Source organism: Solanum lycopersicum, chromosome 5 (genome assembly GCF_036512215.1).
Source record: "Solanum lycopersicum chromosome 5, SLM_r2.1".
Classification (NCBI taxonomy): Eukaryota; Viridiplantae; Streptophyta; class Magnoliopsida; order Solanales; family Solanaceae; genus Solanum; species Solanum lycopersicum.
In genome coordinates this window covers 2,825,284-2,842,476 of record NC_090804.1, presented here as the reverse complement: position 1 = coordinate 2,842,476, position 17,193 = coordinate 2,825,284, and the positions used below count along the sequence as shown (strand labels likewise).

The following is a 17,193-nucleotide window of genomic DNA, read 5'->3' as shown; positions in this document are numbered from 1 at the left end:
GATCAGTTTAAATTTGTGAAATCTTATTTGGAGGTAATTACATTCACTATAAAAAGGAAATTCTATTTCATTTGATCTTTTATCGTATTTGTGAAAACATGATGTCTTAAATTTTCATATTTTTTTACATTATATAAAATATCATTTTTGATAGTTCACATAGAAAATAATTGTCATGTCACAATTAATATAGTGTTTGGTTGGTGATATTGAATAAAACATATATTATTTTTCTAATTTTACAGGAATTTATTGATTATTTTAACGTGAAATAAAAATATTTGTATTTATTACATAAATTTGATTGAGTCAATTTAAATGGACCAGTCAACCATGGTATTCAAGATTATGAGGCTATAAATACCATATCTTATTTTATTTTTTAAAACATCCAAACTCTTTACACACATTTTCCTAAGTAAAATTAATTAAAATGAGAAAAACATAACTTTATCAAAATACATTTTTTTGGTATGTGTGAATACATTTTATATTATACATTATATTTGAAAGAAAATGACATGTCCATTTTCCTCCCTATTTCTAAATTGTCTGCTAACACTTTCATCATTCAACTTATGACTTCTGAAAACCAAAATTCAAAGTATTTCAAATAATAATTAAAAAAAAAGTAGCCCCTAACTTATTTTATTGTAATAATTACAATTTTTTATTCTTGCAAAAATTGTAAGTATATATTTGTATTCCTACATTCCCAACAACTCATTTGATCCATTCCATTTCCCTTTGTAAGCAAATTCTTTGTTCTTTTTCACTAGGGTTTTTTCAATCGAATTGTTCACGAGCCTGTCGAAAACAACCTAGAGTCTCGTTCATCGTCGATTTTTTTTGTATGATTGATATTATTCTTATGATGAGGTGTTTGGTAATTTTTCTGCTACTTAGTATTACAACAATGGATCATCCAATTAGAGTTGTTGAAAGTGTAAGAGTTATGAAGCAGAAATTAGATTATGAGAAATTGTTATTAAATCAACTTCCAAGAGGACCAGTGCCACCTTCTGGTCCATCTCTATGTCATAACAAGCTTGATCCTAATTTTAGAAAAATTAATTTTTCTCAAGATTATATATTATGTCCTTAATTAGTGAATATATTTATAGTATACATTTTGTTTCTTTGTATTTTCATGTTGAGTTGGCTATAGTTGAATTCAATAGAGAGCCAGGCACAACTTCTTTAATTGAATATGCTTTGTTTTCTTCTATGAGCTTGTGTTATGAGCGTTCAATTTCAGTTGGGACTCTACAAGACGTTTTTAATGGTGTATACATCGAAATTGTATGAGACTCTACAAGACATTTTCAATTTTAGTTGAAACTCTACGAGATGATTTCAATTTCAATTAGGGTTTTTGAAGGCTACTCTACCTTGATACGTAGCTTATGCTTCTATAAATGACAATTGTTTTTCTTTTTTGAAGATGCATCACGAATATCCCATAAACTCTTGGGATATTAATAAAGCGATCAAAATATGTCGTATTTTTCTTGATAACCAAATATTCAAGAAGATCTATAAAATTCTTTCAAGGTAGTCAAATAAATCACGAGAGGTCCACATTATCCTAGTTCAAGAAATATGCCACTAACGACACTCAAATCACGGAGAAATCTGGATACAAAAATTTGAATCTACAGCGCTTATCGATAAAATTTATGTTTCTTCATATTTTATTTATAATTGTAATTTATTTTTTTTGTCGCTCTAAATAATTGTTTCAAATAGTTACTTATAAACCAATAGTTGTTTAATTAGTTTCCTCTTGATATTAGGTTGATTAATGCAATTTTTTATATGCCAATACTAATATTATGTTTTAAGAATAACATTATGATCAAACATTTTCAAAAGACTTCAATGTTTAGAGTTCAAATAACTCCACTATGCAAGTCTTCTATTATATCTTCTTTACCTTATCCAATCGAAAAAAGAGAGTCTGAAGCGAGTAGAGTATCCAACAACTGAATTTTATATAGGACGTAATTTGAAAAATGTTATTATACGAAAATATATACTTATGACATATGATTTTCTTGTTTGTTGTGATGAGCGTAAGTTAAAGACCAACACAAAATAAGGACAAAAGCGCGATGATCCACGACTCCTTTTGGGCTTTAAATGGGCTAATAGATTTCTGACTATACCCTCCTCCCTTTCAAGTTGGGCCTTCTCTAAGAGATAACTTAGCCCATACTTTTTCTGAAATATAGTCTTTCTTTTGCTATAAATATTTTTACAGGAAACAAAATAAAATAAAAATTCAAAAATTAAAAATGATAAATGTCCTTTTTGTATTAAATTTAAATTAAAAATGATGAAAGTCCTTTTTGTATTAAATTTTTTGCAAGTGAACTTTTGGGCATTAACACAAGGTCACAATCCTTGACAAAGATAGTATAAGTTTCTTATAGTAATTTACGATGTTTTTTTTTCTTCTGTCTTTTGGTTTTACGAGACGCAAATCAAAATTAGTTCTTGCTATTATTATTCAGATGAAAATCACTATAATTATTATAATTCAAAAAGTAACCATTGTTAACTGTCATACACTCATAAAGCTTCTAATTTCATACGTGAAACTTTATAAATTATCACGAATTTTCACTTATAAAATTAACATAAAACTTTTTGATGATAATAATAATCTTTTAAAAGACAACCCCCAAACATGATTAATTCTTATGAAGTTAATTAAGTAACGCTTTCTAAACTCAAATGTCTAAATTAATATAAACATCAACACATTGGAACAAAAATTATAAATATCAAACGAGGATCTCATGTTCGAAAGCTCTTGGATGTTTTCTTAGTCAAGTTCGTTACATAAAAATTGTATAATATAATTCATCTTTCTGATATTATATATAAAATATTATATTTATAATGAGATTTATTTTGTGCGCATTCGAAAAATAGTAGGTGCAGCTTACTTAGTCAAACGAAAACTTTATGTAGCTCTAATTTTTCTACACGTACAAATTACACTTGCATACAAATTCATGTTGGTAGGTGCAATATTTGGCTGTGAATTTTCCTACAATCACCACCAGAAAAAAAAAAGTTTTCTTAACTTAGGAAGAGGACCATTATAATAAAAGATATTATAAATAAGATTAAATGCTTAGTTTTTAAAAAAAAAAAATTTAGGAGTTCAGTCGATTGAATATCTGATAATATTATTTCTGGATAGATCTTTAATTAGAATATAGTGTAACATCATACTTTACTATGTATTATAAATGAGAAATTAGTGCATAATCAACTCCTTTTTAAGTTATGTTTAGTTAAACCCTTGAATATTAATAAAGTGTTCTAATTAGATGCTTTAGCTTTAAATTTTGATTTTTTTTATATATGTTCTTAGTAGTCGTCTATTAGGTAATTAAATTAACTATATAGAATATGTTATTTTTCTTTAATTATGCATATTCGCATCTCAATAAGCCGTAAAATTATAAACATTTAATTACTACTTAAGGTTGCTGCGTATAATAAAAGAATATGACATATTTTGTATGGTTAACTATCTATAGCTAATAGATAAATAAAAATACGTGTATATTTTCTACTTGAGGTTGATACATATGATAAAAGGAGATGATATATTTTGAAAAGTTAACTTAATTATCTAATAGATAAATTTGATATTAATGTACACATAAAGAATATCTGATTTAAATAGTTTATTAGGAATTAGGATGTACAATTGGTATAAAAAATTAATTTCAATTTCGAAATGAAATACTTGATAAATTTAAGAACCTTGACTATGTATTAAGCAATTATTATTTTATTTTTTTTACAAAAAAACATTGTGTTAAGTACTTTATAATATGTGGTAGTTCCCATTAGTGGCTCAAAGTTGCCCAACTTTTATGTGAGAGTCACAAATAACCAACAAAACATTTTATAAAGCTTGTCTTTTTATGCTATCTTTCCCAAGAAATATATTAGAGTATTATGATCATATTTTGTCTTTTTGAAAAATTAAATATAGTTTCAAGATGCTTTTTATTCTAATATTATTAGAGAATCTTTTTATTATTATTATTGACAGATTTTATTATTTATTTATAAGAAAAGAACAAATAAGTGGACCACATGATCTCAACATATAGCCATGAAAAAAAAAAGGTTGGTGAGGTTTGTGTAGGAGGAAGACAAGGAAATTGGATGAGAAAAAACAAGTTTATTTATTAGGTGTATATTGAAATTATATCATATATCGAAACATTATATAATGATACTGAAGAAAAATTTATAATTTCACATCACATATTCAAATGAAAGACATATTTTTTTAACTCGATAATAACATAGTTCAAATAACAAATCCATGAAGCAATCTAGCTAGCTAAATACTCACATATGATTAGGTAGTGACATTTAGGATGATTAAAATGTTATGCCAAATATTGCTAATTTAAGAACATATTTTTATTTTATTATTTTGTAAAACTTATTATATTGACCAATATGTTTGAAGTAATAATATATTTATCCACTAATACTAGTACTTAGCATCATGAGGGCCAACAAATTAACTATACCTGTCATTTCTCTCCTCTTGTTTATTAATTTATTGCCATTCAAATAAAATTGCCATATTTTTATTATTTTTTATTATAACACAAAGTTTCCACTCACTACCTAAAAAGGGGTAGGTAGAGATTTTTCTCAAAGAAGTGAGAAAAATAGTTTGTTGGAATCTTCACCATAGCTCAAGTACACCAATTTGTGTGTAGGTGACATAATTTGGCTCAAATTTGTATAATAATAATGTCCCGATGTCTCATATTTATATTAAAATAAATTTAGATATATTTATTAAAAACTTATTTTTAAAAACAATATTATCAATAATTATTTTTATTTTTAAAAAATTAAAATCGAAACATTTGATTAAAATACGAGATCACAACTAGATTGGTGACTAATATGCATTGGTGGTTCTTAGCATCACGGAGGGCAGCTAACTCTACTTGTCAATTGTCATTTCTCTCCTCTTGTTTATTGATATTCAATTCATAATAAAAGGGCTATTAATTTATATGACCTAGTTTAAATTCTGAGAAATTTAATCATAAATTTAAATATTAATTATTTAATATAAAAAAAATTATGATAAAGTTAACTATCGAAGAGGCATAGTCAAAACAATGCCAATAGAATAAATTAATTAACTTCAAATTTTTAACTGTATCATATAAATTGGATGGACGGACAGAAATTTTAAAAATATTTTTTTAAAATCTTAGATGACTTTCCACCTAAAAGGGGGGTAGGTAGGGATACTTTTCCAAATAATTCTTGACCATTCAAAGAAGTTAAAAAAATGGTTAGTTGGATTTTTTTTTTAACCATATCTCAAATACACTAATTTATATGTAGGTGAAGAAGTTCCAATGTAAATGGTTAGGTTTGAAATTTGAGAATGAAAAAAAATCTCGATCGATTATATATTTTTATTTAATAATTAATTTAAATATAAAAAGTAATAATTTTTTGAAAGTATAAACGATATTATTATTAAGAGATTTGATCGTGAGTCAAAGTTATAATATAGTTCCACGTGTTTAGATACAAACTATAATAGATCCTACATTTAGTTTTTTTTTTCTATAAATAAAGCCCCTCAAGAAGAACTTAAAAGAACAAAAAAGTCCAATAGATACATAAATTGTTCTTCAATTTATCTTCAAAGTTCAAACAAGGTACTATTTCTTCCTCAATTACCTATCGTTTGATTATAGATTTTGAATTAGCTTTCGAAAAATTATCAAATGATTAGCTATGAAATTTAAATTTTTGAATATTTTAGGTTCTCAAAAATTAGCTTTGATTATTTTTTACAAATTCAAAAAAATACATGTCTAGAAAAACTTTAAAAGCTCAAATTTTTATGTTTGGAGTTTCAACTTCAAAATTTACGAGTTTAAACAGGAGCTAAAGGAAAGATAGAGATAGAGATTGAATTCTTAATTATTACTAATCAGTACTATAAATTGAGTTTCTTTTTTACTGATAAATTTTCTTTAATTGTTTTTGTTTTGAAGAATTATTGAAGATGGAACTTATATGTGGTGAGTGATTTCCATGCCATACTTGTCAAGTGAGCAGTCCTTTTTGCTGTTAACCTTTGTCTCATTGTCTGTTCGACCTTGAAATAAAAGAAATAAATATACGAAGAAATAATTATATCATATTATAATATTTTGACGAAACGATTTATCGTAGCTCTACGTTATACACAAATTCTAGCTACTAGATAATATATATTAATTCTTGATTTTGGATTTAATTAAAATATAGTTATGCTAATTTACTATCATCAATATTTAGCTTAATTAATTAGTGAATAAATCTTCAAGGTTTGTAGGGAAGAGGGTAGGGGGAAAAAACTTCAATTTATTGTCAATGTTCATAGGATGGTTTATTTAATGAATAAAATAATTAAGTCTTTGTTCTTTTGTTAATTAGGGTAATTTAATGAAGTCTTTAATCGTTTGTTAGTTAGGGTAATTACAGACAAATTACAAACTACTTTTATCAACAAAAAAGATTTATATGAACATATTAGTGTTCAAGAAACAAATTTTTATCGGGGACCGATGCATAGTACATAGTAACATTATGACAAATCTTTTTCACGAAAAAAAATAATAATGAGAGAAGTACTAAAAACTCTTTCAAACTCAACGTGAATTATTAGTTTTATTCTAAAAATTATTGACAGTCTTAAAAACACTCATATATTGGTTGTTGCAGATCGAATGAATATCTAACTTTAGTTAAATAACTAAAAGAATATTTTTAAAATTATAACAATTCGAGAATAAAACTAATAACTGTCGAGTTCATAAACACTTTCAATAGAAATAATCTCAATCGTCTATGGGACAAGCTCTTAGAACTTAATGACTCATGAGTTAGGTGTAACAAAAAAATTTGTGAGTTATTTTTTTATATATCATAATTCTAATTAGTTTCAAATTATATTATATTAAAATTTTAATATGAATATGAAATTTAATTTGAAAAAAAGATTATTATTTTCCGTTGAATTCAAACTTTTAATATTGATTTCGCCCCTCATTCTTTTGTACATGCCCTATCTTATTTTACAAGTTAATGATATTAAAACATTTTTTCATGTTTATCTATATTTATCACTTGCGTAAAATATCGTTTGCACCATTAGTATATTAAAGTTCAAAATGTTCTTTTAATAATTAAAGAGAATATTGGTAGTGGATATTTTATTTAATTAAGGTCGAACATACAATGAATCTAAGGTAAAAAAAGAAGCAAAGAGACTGCTGATTTGTCAAGGTTTTGCACTGAAATCAACACCAATGCTTGAAGCTCACAATTACGAGAAATATATGGAAATTGAACTTTTACATGTCGTAGCAGGTAATAGTTTTATTTTCGAGTTATTTTTTTAAATTATGAATGAGTATTTATATATATATATATATATATATTTATATATATATCTTTTGTCTTTTATGTAATAAATACAATGTAAAAGTTTAATATACTGAAATTATTATTATTATTATTTGTTAAATAGAAATATAAAAAGTAACAGGTAATTTTGAAGTAAAACTTCAGCAAAATTTTTATGCTACTAATGAACATGCTGCAAATTGTCGATCGATGAAATTTGTGTGAGTTTTACAATATAAGAAACCACCTTTTTTATGACAATCCTTCACGCCACAATAACTTGCAATTTTGAACTTCTAGACATGTAAACTACATATGCATGTATTAATTATCGTCATCTATTAAATATTATGTATTTTGTCATTAATTAAGATTTTTTTTATCGTAAATCAAAGAAAATAAATGTAATTGTGCTATTAGATACACAAAAATAGGGAGAGAGGTGAGCGAGATTGGTAAGCTGGGAAGATGAGTGTGATTCATATGTGTCTCATATACATGCGAATCACAGTAGATACTTTATCTATATGTATCTGGAGTTATTCACATATCAGATACATGGGAGAGACGAGAGAGATTCGCTATATATCCTAGATATACGCGAATTCACTTGTATACAGTGTATTCATAACAAATTATACTTAATTTTGACTCCATGTATTCGAAATACATGTATTTAGAGATACCAAAATCTCATAAGATACATAATATTACACATTAGAGTGTATCGATTAGCTCATATACTAGTGAAATTTACGGAAGTTCCCCAAAAATTCATATCCTTCCCTCAATGTCACACCCCTATATTCCTCCGAAAATTGAATTGTTTTTTTTTTAAAGAAAAGAGTTTTTCCAATTAAAGTGACATTTTGAAAAGAGATTATTCTATATTCAGAGTCGTCACTTGGAATTGAGTTATGGTGTTCCAAGTTACCTTTTTGTTTAATCCCTAATAAAAAGGAAATGACTCTTTGTTTAGTCTGCGAATCAGAAATTCGGGTAAGAAATTCTACTGATCGAGGGGAAGGTATTAGGCATCCCTCGTGTTCTGTGGTTTCAGCACGGTCGCTTTATTGACTTTTATGACTTAAATTAACTTTTGAATATTATATTATTAAAACAAATATATTTATCCGCATTATTTGATTAACCTTTGACATATTTAAAACTACCCTATTTTATAAGCATGTGAAGTTTTTATACATTTTTATTATTTATTTATTTTTGTTTATTAATTTTTCATGCTTTCAACATTTGTTTGCTTCTTAATTTCTTTTTTTATTTTTTTTGTTTTTCTTATTTGTTTTTATAATTGTATTTTTGTTTCTGTTTCTTATTTCTTGTACTAATTATTCACGTTTTTTTAGCTTTCCTTATTTTTTAAATTTTACAGTAATTTTTTTCTTTTTCTTTTCTCACCCTTTTTAATAGTTCTGTTTTTTTATGATAATAATAAAATATTTTATTATATTTTTTAACACTATACATTTTGTTAAAGTATTTTTTATTATATTTATTTTTTATTTTTTCTTGTACATTTTCTCCATCCTTTTTATTATATTTTTTTTGTTTTTTTTTTCTAATTCAAATGTTCCTTCTCCACTACTACTTTTCTTCTTTTGTTATTCACGTATTCTACCTTTTTTCCTTATTTGATTTTTATTGTTATTATTTTTAATAGCATCCAAAAAAATTAATAATGTAAGACGACACACATAATATAATATGAAACATAATTTAATGCTTTTCTAAACACAACCAAACAAAGAATTCATTCAAATTAGTAAGATATGAATATAGAAATTTGGATAATTACGCATATTATCATTATAAAGTTAAGAACTTTACATAATAACTACACATATTATCATTATAGAACTAAATATGAAAAATAAAAATAGACTTAGATAATAATTTTACTTAAGTATGAAATAAACTATGGATTATTTAATATGAAATAAAGTACGGTTTGTTATAGCAATTTCACACTAAATATAACTATATAAAGGATCTAAACATAAAGTTGATATGAAATATTTGAACATACTTCATATAAAAACATAATGGTTTAACCACATGTGAAATTCGACAACTTCAGTATATTGCAATCATTGATTGTATAATCATGATATTAAATTATACAATAAAAATTAAATGGTACCTCTTGCGAAAATTTCACCAAAAGAAAACAATCGGGATAAGGAACCACGAACTCGAAACCACAAAAGTAAACCTCAACTTCAACTCTTGTTTGTGAGTGAGAGCAAAATATGAAATAAAATGTGAATATATTTGCTGATTTTTTTTTGTTTGTAGGTGATTTTCTTCCTTTTTTCAGATCTTAACACAAAATAAAATATTTACAATTTTTACAAGTTAAAATTTGAAATAAAATAGATAAACATTGAAAACTATAAACTAACTTAAAATATACTAACAAAGTAGATTATAAAATATTTTTATATAAAATAAAATTTTATATATATAGAGAGAGAGTGTGTCATTGAGAACTATAAACTAACTAAAAATATATTAGCAAAGTACATTATAAATAATATTTTTTAGCTATAAATAAAATAAATTATATATATGTATATATACAAAATATTTTACAAATCCAAATTTGAAATAAAATATATAAAATTGAAAATTATAAACTAACTAAAAATATATCACCAAAAGTAGATTATATGTAAATAATATTTTTTATCTATAAATAAAATAAATTATGTATATATATATTTGTCGGTTGAATTCAGCTTGATTCTTTTTTTTTCTAATACCAAACCAAATAAAAAATGGTCGATTTTTTTAAAAATATTTTTTAAATATTTTGAATTATCAATTATTGAGACTTATAATATTTTTAATGTAATTTACAAATATATAAATTTTATTTTAAAATTTATAAAAATTATATGAGAAAATTCTCTATATAACTTGAATCGTTTGATTAAATAAAATTTATAAAAATTATATGAGCAAATTCTCGATATAACTTGAATCGTTTGATTTTCAAAAAGAAAAATATATCATATAAATTGAAATTGACACGGAGAAAGTAATAAATAAACTAAAGCACAAAAGTAAGATACTTGAAGAGGGGAAGTTAAAGTACATAAAAAGAATGAAGATATATATATATGATGTTTATCATCTAATTAATAATCATCACAAAAGGAATAAATTGAACATCAATTTTAAACGAACTAAATAAAAAACAGTTAAATTAAAGCAAAAAAAATAACGTTATATATTCATATATTTAATTTAGATGCCACTTGATGCATTGATGATTTACCACAAAGTCAACAATAACACTTCTATTCATATAAGACTTTCTTCGTACCTTAATTTGTATCGAAAAAAGATCAATGACACTACTTTATTAGAAACACATATAAATATATAGATAGATTTGCTATGACAACAAATATATCGAACCTTATAATTAAAAGAAAAAAAAAATATAAATACAAATACAAACACTAATTATTTTGTGACGGAGAGTACTCCGTCCTAAAATTTTAGATATTCAAGGGCTACATATCTTGGATTTAGTGCCATCACCTTTCTCATTACATGTAGTGCAGCAAAAGAGAAGATTTTCTATGCCCATGCAATCTTGGTCTGACGTACAAGGCTGATTGCACTTAAATCCCATAACTTGTGATTTTGAAGTTCCAGCTGCATGCATGAATATAATTTTGTGTTAATAAAAAACTATAATGTAAAACTATTTGAATATAAATATATGTATCATATGTGATGCATGATTAATTACTTTTACACAATTAGAGATGTAAAATTAGCGGACTGGGGATGAATTTGGACTGATCAAAATAAATTGAATTGATGAATGAACATATCATTTGTTTTGTCAAATTTTTTTGAATATTGAAATAAAAAAAAAGAAAGTTTGAAGTTACGAACCAATAGTCATAGCCAAGAGTAAAAAGAAGAAAATAGCAAACTTGTTGACTGAGGCCATATTTGCAAATTATAAAGCAAATATTGATTAAAACTTAGCAGAAGATTAATGTGTATGTGTGGTGATTTCTTTCATGGAGAAAGGATCCTATTTATAAGCCCCAAATCACACTAATGTTAATTAATTAAATGTCAATATATATGTTGAATATTATAACTCGAAGCTCACATGGCCATACTATTTATAAAAATAAAAAGATATAGTAATATCAACTTAAGTGTAATTTTTCATCTGATTTGATATAGAGAGAGTCGAATCCAACATTTAAAGTTTTAGGCAGTGATAGCAATAAAATATTTATTATGGGAATACTATATAACGAACAATATCAAAGTTCAATTTTTTTTCATTTTGAGCTAAAAAAGTTACAATTCAAATTTTACTATATGAAAATGCAAAAATTTGTTACAATATTGCTAGCATAAGATTAAAACTCAACGATCAAATGAAAACTGACATATTCACCTAATATTATCAATAAACTCATTCTTCATTCTTTATAGCCACAACAATTAGATCAAAAGATAATACCACTAACTATTAAAAAAGCTGGATTTAGCGATGAACAAATATTATAGCTAATTAGTGAAATTTATCGCTAATCCTTTTTAGCAATAAATTAGTAATAAAATTTTATTTGCTACGAGTAAAATAGGAACGGATTGCTAAGTCCACTATTTTTTAGTAGTCACTATATCAACTTAAAACGAAAGAAAAATTGATTAAAAGTAAATGAAAAGTACTTTTTTAATAAGATTTTAGTTTGTAAACTTTTTTTGTACTCAACTTCCCCTTTTCAAGGATCTTAGTTTATATTTTTATTATACATAATAAATATTCAATCACTCTATCGTCTTGACATATATCATGATCTAATTAATAACCATCACAAAAGGAAAGAACTAAACATCTTTTCTAAACGAACTAATATATTAATTGAAACGAAGAAAATAACTTTATATATCCATACATTTAATTTAGAGCACACATAATACATCAATAATTTACCACAAAGCCAACGAATAACACTTCTACTCATACAATTTTTTCTTTATAACTTAATCTGTATCGAAGAAAGATCAACAACACAACTTTATTAGAAATACACATAAATAATACAAAGTACATTTTGGGACGGAGAAAGTATATTTCCTCCGTCCCAAAATTTTCGATATTCTTCATATCAAAATAAGAAGCCACATGCCTTGGTTGTAAAGCCATCAATTGGATTAGTTTTCTCTTTACATAGAGGGCAAACAAAAATGGCCATACTAAAGCAATCCAGGTCTGTGTTACAAGGTTGATCGCACACATTTTCCATAACTTTCAATTTTGAAGTTTCAAATATGTCAACTGCATGCATGAATATAATTAAGAGTTAATAAACTATAGTGTAAAAATAATTAAATATGATATGTGATGTATTGATCTTAATGCATGATTATATTACTTTCACAAAATTATACTAGTAATAGTAATAATTAGTGATGTGATGTTAGAAGGGTGAGATGAATTTGGCCATTCTGATTAAAATAAGATGAGTTAATAAATGAACATATTATTCGTTCGTTCTATATTATTTGAATATTGAAATAAGAAAAAGAAAGTAATAATTAGTAATAGTAATAATTAGTGATGTGATGTTAGAAGGGTGAGATGAATTTGGCCATTATAATTAAAATAAGATGAGTTAATAAATGAACATATTATTCGTTCGTTCTATATTATTTGAATATTGAAATAAGAAAAAGAAAGTTTAAAGTTACGAACCAATAGACATGACCAAGAGAAGAAAGAAGAAAATACTAGCAAACTTGTACATTGAGGCACTATTAAAGCTAAATTGGATTATTACTAATTAGGAGAAGATTAATGTCTTTGTGTGGTGATTTCTTTCATTGAAGAAAAAGGATCATATTTATAAGCCCCAAAGTACACTAATATTAATTAATTAATTATATTCAATGACGGTGGATAAGAAAATTACACAGTCGCTTTATTTTTAAAAATATTTAACTTTTTCCTCTTAATATATTCATATATTGTTAATATTTAAATAAAAATAATTTTAAAAATATAATATGGTAACTTAGACTCTAAAATAATTATACTACTTTGTTTAGGATTCTCACTTGGTTTAGCAAAAATAAAAAACGATTGTTTCACGTTTTCTTCTTCTTATTTCATTATTTGATAACTTGGACTTTAAATTAATTTACAAGTTTGTTTAAGATTCTTACTTAGTTTAGCAAAAATATAAAATGATCCTTTCACGCTATCTTCTCATTATTTCATGCTCCTTCTCCAATGATACCATTGAAGCAACTCAAATACATGAATTAAAACAATTTGAGACAATCACCAATGGTAGTTTTTTTACTCAAAATAATAAATTTAAATTAGTTGTTGAAACCAAAAAGTAAAAAAAAAAAAAAAAGACATGTGTGAGGAAGATTAAATATATCACATATAAATTATATTTTCTCAAAAAGAATAATTAAAGGATTAAATCAAAATTATTTTTTTCACTTCCATTCGAGGAAAAAGATATATACAAGTCATTTGTATAACAATATATATATATTGTTGACACCCAATTTTGGCTTAACATTTTAAAAATTCGTTATTTTGAAGCTTTGTTTATTTAATAGCAAATTTTTGTCCGATTATTTTAAAATTCATACATTTTGAGTCAAATACAAAAAAAAATGTCTTTCCCACATTGTCTCTCAAACAATTTTCAATTTTGCAATAGTCCCACTTCGGTATTTCATCTTTTTTGAGGATTTTTGGGTTTCTATATAAGCCCACTTCATTCACTATTTTTAGGGGAGGATTTGGAGGGAAAAAACAAAAGAATACTCATAAAATTTTGAGACTTCTTGGTTCCCATAGTTCAAAAATTTTAAAGTGTTTTTGTGGTTTTTCGAGTTGAGGAGGTGGAGTCGCCTCTTTCAAACTCGGAGTTCCGATTCGCTGTCCAGAACCAGGTAAATTTTTTTTCTTAGCCTTGTTTTATTTAATTCCTAGCTCTTTTATGTTTTCTGTTTATTATATGTAGCTTGTTTTGTTTTTTTAGTTTAATGTAGTTCTAAAAGTCAATTAATATTTGTGTTTATTGTAGTTTTAATATTAGCATTATTTTACGATTCGATGTTTATTTATTATTACTATTATTTTGAAATTGTTAGTCAATTATTTGCTATCTTAACTTTTCAGGGTTTTGTTATTATTTTATTTTAATGTTATTTTTAATTTTTATATATTACGTTATTGTTGTTTCCATTTCTAATTATGTTATTTTAGTTTGGTTGTTGTTTTCCATATTCTCTTGGGATAAGTTTGTTATGTTTTGTTGATGTTTAGTTTATACATTTTATATGTTGAAAAGGGCCGATGAAGAAATAACCGTCGATTTCCAAGGCCTCCCATGTCAATAAGACGGATTTTTATTCTTAAATTATTATTTGAGTTATTCATTTTTAGTTATATTTATTTGGCCCTAACTCTTTTATCAAGTGTCTTTACAGGTATTCGGAGGTGCTTCTCCTTGAAATTATTCGAAAAAGTTCGAATTATATTTCATTCATAATTTTGTGAATATTGACGTTAGGCAAACTTTAGGCCGATAATTATTGCTTTATTGTGTATATTGTGCGTTTATTATATGTGTTTATTATATTCTTCCTCAATTTGAAAAAAAATTAATTCAGTCGGGAATCACATTTGTGGATTCCGAAGGGTGCCCAACTCCTTCCCTTCGGAATAACATAAACCCCTTACCTAGAATCAATTTGGTTTCGTAGATAAATAATTGGTTCCCTAGTTTTCCTAAAATTAGGTGGCGACTCTTTTTTTAAAACTCATTTATTTTTAAAACTTTGTTAAAATTAAATCAATTAATTGTTTTTCGAGTTGCCGCGACGTTTCGCCCTATTTCGAAAGAGTAGGGATGCAAACATATATATATATATATATATATATATGAGTCACTTTAATAATAAAAGATATATGAACTCTAGATAACAAAATTATCAATCAAATATTAAAAAAAACTTAGAATAAAATAGATTTCTGCCATATATTTAACACACCTACATAGTAGATATATAATGCATTAATTTAAGGGAAAATTATGCGGATAAACAAACTTATATTGTTTAATTACTCATCATAGCCATCATTTGCTATAATTACCACTCGCGATTAACATTATACATTAATTACATGGGCTGACTTCGAATTTGTATAATTAGTCATGTTTGTATATGTATAATTCGCCAGGATATACAAATAAAATATGTATAATATACAATATTTTAGCCTATATTACATATAAAATTCACCTCTCTCCCACTCTTCCCTCTCTCGTTCGCCTCTCTCCTTCCTCTTTCGATCTCGCTCGCCTCTCTCAGTCTCGCTAGCATTTATACAAATATATATGTATAACATACAGTTATATTCAATTATATGCATATACAATTCACCTCTCTCTAACTCTCTGCCCTCTCTCTTCTCTCTCTCCCAGTCTCTCTCGCCTCTCTCCTCCCTCTCCCAATCTCTCTTGCCATATATACAATTACATATGTATAATATACAATTATCTAACCAATATACAGATACAATTCACTTTTCTCCCACTCTCTCTCCCAGTCTCGCTCGCCTCTCTCCTCGATATAACATGTAGCTACAAATTATTATTAACAAACTATAACTATGGAGAGTAATTAATTATTTTTAAGTGGCTATATGTGAAAGTTTCCATTTATTTAATCAACTCCTTGATCTATGATCTTTTTATATAAATTTATTTACAATATGCTCATTTTTTTATGTATTTATTTGGAGGAACATTATTCCTTATACATGTAGAAATTGCAAATTAACCTTTCAATTATTTTGGGGAAATATTTGCTGCAGATAAAAAGCCTAAAATTTAGGATTTTCATGTTTTCGCATGAAAATTCGTCGAAATTTTTTGCTAAAACAATAAAATTCACATGTAATCTAGTAGTGATACCAATTAGGATTCTTGGAGATTATCTAACTTTAAGCCCTATTCATGCATATAAAATGGTACTTACTATATTCCCTAGAAAAAAACATCTTGATTATTACATATTAAGGTATGTCAAATTTCTTCTTGTTAATAAAATATTTCTAAAAGAATCACAAATCCTTTAATTGAGATCCGGCCCTCGAATCAAGGAGATATCCAAATCATCTTCGTTCAAAAGTATGTCATTAATAACCATTGAATCACAAAGAAATTCTAAGAGAGAAAAGAATTAAGGGATAAGTAAATTTGTACCCTCCAAGTATTTATCAATAAAATTATGTTTCTAGATATTTTATTTGTAATTCAAATTTATTTTCAAATTTATTTCAAACGCAATCACAACTTAGTGCATTTAACTCATCTCTTTTGATCAAAGATATTTTACAAATTCAAATTGCATGCATTTTGAAGAATAGGTGACATGAATGAAATAATGTTGAAATAGAACCCTTTGTGATAACCTATTAAAATAGGTATTATGAATAAATAATAACAAAATATAATACAAATTTAAAAATATGTACCATAAATGAAATAAATACGTAAGATATTGTCAAAGATTAATTATCTCACTCATAATATCATTTCAAAATTTCATGTTCTCACATATTATAATTCAAACAACCATTACCTAGAATATATCTAGATATCCTTTTATTCATAGTCT

The 17,193-nt window shown here is 25.5% G+C and overlaps 2 long non-coding RNA genes across 3 annotated transcripts; one reads left to right on the top strand and one right to left on the bottom strand.

Moving 5' to 3' along the window:
* Nucleotides 1-5,437: 5,437 nt before the first annotated feature.
* LOC104647276 (uncharacterized) lies at nucleotides 5,438-7,635 on the top strand. Of its 2 annotated transcripts, none has more exons than XR_741343.4 (3): nucleotides 5,438-5,738; nucleotides 6,081-6,107; nucleotides 7,320-7,635. It is a non-coding gene; the product is annotated as an uncharacterized lncRNA (long non-coding RNA). The 2 variants fall into 2 exon arrangements; XR_011220960.1 differs by having other exon boundaries at nucleotides 6,081-6,136.
* A 3,070-nt stretch (nucleotides 7,636-10,705) lies between these two features.
* On the bottom strand, nucleotides 10,706-13,490 carry LOC104647275 (uncharacterized). The gene is made up of 3 exons (XR_741342.4): nucleotides 13,238-13,490; nucleotides 11,410-12,820; nucleotides 10,706-11,163 (listed from the first exon to the last, which is right to left on the bottom strand). It is a non-coding gene; the product is annotated as an uncharacterized lncRNA (long non-coding RNA).
* Nucleotides 13,491-17,193: the final 3,703 nt, after the last annotated feature.